This window comes from Arachis hypogaea, chromosome 11 (assembly GCF_003086295.3).
Source record: "Arachis hypogaea cultivar Tifrunner chromosome 11, arahy.Tifrunner.gnm2.J5K5, whole genome shotgun sequence".
NCBI classification, from domain to species: Eukaryota; Viridiplantae; Streptophyta; class Magnoliopsida; order Fabales; family Fabaceae; genus Arachis; species Arachis hypogaea.
This window is the reverse complement of record NC_092046.1, coordinates 65,756,325-65,759,325: the sequence shown is the minus strand read 5'-3', so window position 1 is coordinate 65,759,325 and position 3,001 is coordinate 65,756,325. Positions and strand designations below refer to the sequence as shown.

Below are 3,001 nucleotides of genomic sequence, written 5' to 3'. Positions count from 1 at the left end.
TATCGCGTATATCCGCATAATTCAAAAAAACTATTTTAAGATTTTGTTTGACTGTTTTTACAAAAAAAAAAAAATATCCAGAAAATTTATTTTTCACCTGTTTAAACCTATTTATTTCTAAAATATTAATAAAAGTTCTCTTGAATAACAAAAACAAAATAATAACACAATATTTAAGTTTAATTATTCTAAGTTAAAGTACAACATAAAAAATTAAAAACAAGATATCATAAAATTCATAAAATAACACACTAAAATTCATATCACATTAGAGTTTACTTTCTTAAACTATGCTATTTATATGAGATGTACGGATATGCGGATTTGCGGATCGGATCCGCGGATATTACTGCCAAATCCGCAATCCGATCCTACCATAGTGCGGATCGGATAATATTCGCAAAATTCAGATCGGATGCGGATAATTATCACGGATATGCGGATATTATCCGATCCATGTGCAGCCCTATCTCCAATGTAACAAGTCCTTTCTATCTTTAATTCTGAGTTACCTTGGCCTCAACCAAGACTAGAAAACTATTCACTTTTTCTTAACTTGTTAACATTGTTGGATTTCAAGCAGAAAACCATTATAAATGCATACTCATCATAGCCATTGTCACTGCTTCATGATTTCCTGCTAGAATCAAAGCTTCAAGCTAAGATCAAAGGCCGTAGCGTCCTGCTTCGCGTCGCACGTGATGTGATCCAGGTGCATCCTTCCCCCACTCTGGATCCTTAACTTCTAAGAAGTTATAGAAAGGCTTATTGCCTGATGCATTTGATCCTGAACGATGGTTTGAGTCCTCAGTACTATCCTATAAAGTTTCGAAACCAAATGTATAGTTAGATACGCAAACTATAATTAAGAAAAATTGTCCTTCATTGTTCTAAACCTTTGGATAGATAGAAAATGTACAAATTTTATCTTATGCGAGGATCATTTGTTTAATTATTTGCTTTATTCCTCAAAAAGATTGATACAGTTACTAAACAGAACCAAAGAGTTAAGAATATTGACCTTCTGAAATTTTTTGCAACTTCCATGACTTGGTTGTAAGTTAGCATAGTGCCCTTGGAAAGAACACCTTGAAACAAATGCATAGGTGGTGGTGGATGAACATCTCGATGAGTTGCAAATGATGGAAAATTTGCTTGGCCATGTACGCCAATGTCAGAATTGAACCTTTTGTTGTTGAGATCCAACAAAAATCAATAGCCAAGAACTGAATCAATAGCTCGACAAAGAAATTTGCCCGGCAAATTCTTTTTGAAAAATCAATAGCTAAGAACTGAATCAATCATTGACCTTAATAGCATCAAGGCATCAACTATAACAAATCAAATGCCTATATGAAATTAAAGTAAAATATGCCTTACAAAACCTACTCAACTAGAAGAAAAAGTCAAGAAAGCATTAGATGTGTGTTTGTAATAAGAACTTTTGTTTGAAGGAGTTCTATATGATTGTGCAGTCCAAGTGGCAATGATCCTAAAGAGTCAAGGATACCACCTCCAAGAAATTGATGCATCTGCAAGCATAGGTTTAAATTACACATGATACTTTCAAGTTTAATAGAGTAGCAAATAAATAAGTACCTCTTTATTTGATAGAAAAATGCTAGACTCACTTTCAAGTTCTACAATGCTGATTAAAAGAACCAATACACCAACAATCCAACATAAAAGAAGTTAGAGAAATACTCAAGAGCTTGCTAGGTATTATAAATAAAATTCGTTACAACTGGCATGTCATGGAGCTGCTGCTTATCAGTTTTGGCAAGAAAACTAAGTGGAACTATCTTGAATCAGAAAGATAAAAAGCAATAAACTATAGAAAAAAAGGAATTAAGTTTTGTGATTTGTTATTGATAATAAAAGAAGAAATCAGAATCATAGCTTTCTCGCTACAATGAGTTACACTATACATCAAGTGGCCTCTCTCTATTTTATACTCTTCACAAAAATCTATGATCTTATCATACAGTGTTAAAACTCACAATATAGGCACAGATAAAAAGAAAGAAAGAAAGCACATACAGGAACAGAGAATGAGACTTAAATAATTAAGTCTAAGTTAGTTAACATCAAATGAAAAATTTCCAAGCTCAGGACCCTAGTTTGTTCAAAGTAATTAAATTAGTATATTAAGTATTTTTTGGTCTGCTCTATATAGTCTGTGCACTCTGTACATGGAGTATAATCACTAACTTGTAAATAACTAGAAACTTGGCTTTTTTGTCTGAAGAGTTAGTTTTGTAGTAATGAAAACTTATAAACTAATTGAAATCACTTGGCACAAATGAATGAACCTAAGAACCTTCATAAAAAACAACTAAAAAATAAATGTGAAATTTGGACAGAAGATTGAATCTGGACAGAGGATTTGGGTTGAAATTCGGACGAGCGTTAAAATTCAGGGGAATTTGATTTTGGAACTAACAGAAACTAAGGCACTTCGGAAAAAAATTAAGGAAAACACAGAGAATTGGAAAAAAGAGTGAAAACATACTTTCTCTTCTTTCTCCAAACCACCTTTTCACCAGTGGCGCGCCTCCTGTGCAAAGAATTCCTAGAAATACCTGAAACGCAAGCGACGAGCGACGAGCGACTCGAAGACGGCGAAGACCCGAAACCAGAAGACGACGAGCCATGACGACCCGACGAGTTGCTTCTGTCGCCGACGACGATGAGCCCAGGGAAGGCCGCGAGACGTTGAGACCCTGGTGACGAGGCGAGACGCCGGCGAGTGTGACTGAGACGAGACTCGAGTGAGACTGAGAGAGACTCTAGTTGGCTAGTGGTAGTGGAAGTGGGAGAGAAGAGAGAGCTTGAGTCTGAGAATCGAGAGTGAGAGACGTTTGAGAGAGGTGAGAAAATCGAGTCAAGATGAAGAACATTTTTTTTTAGTGTTTTAGATATATTTTTTGGTATGAATGAGTATAAGAGATTAGGGTTTATGAAGAATATTAATAAAATTGAAAAAAATTTCTTTTAGTGT

At 34.8% G+C, this 3,001-nt stretch overlaps 1 long non-coding RNA gene across 2 annotated transcripts; it reads right to left on the bottom strand.

Annotated features, from left to right (window-relative positions):
- Positions 1-213: 213 nt before the first annotated feature.
- On the bottom strand, positions 214-3,001 carry LOC140176362 (uncharacterized). 2 transcript variants are annotated; one of them, XR_011867593.1, is made up of 4 exons: positions 2,513-3,001; positions 1,600-1,648; positions 1,022-1,532; positions 214-818 (listed from the first exon to the last, which is right to left on the bottom strand). It is a non-coding gene; the product is annotated as an uncharacterized lncRNA (long non-coding RNA). The 2 variants fall into 2 exon arrangements; XR_011867592.1 differs by lacking the exon at positions 1,600-1,648 and having other exon boundaries at positions 2,513-2,971.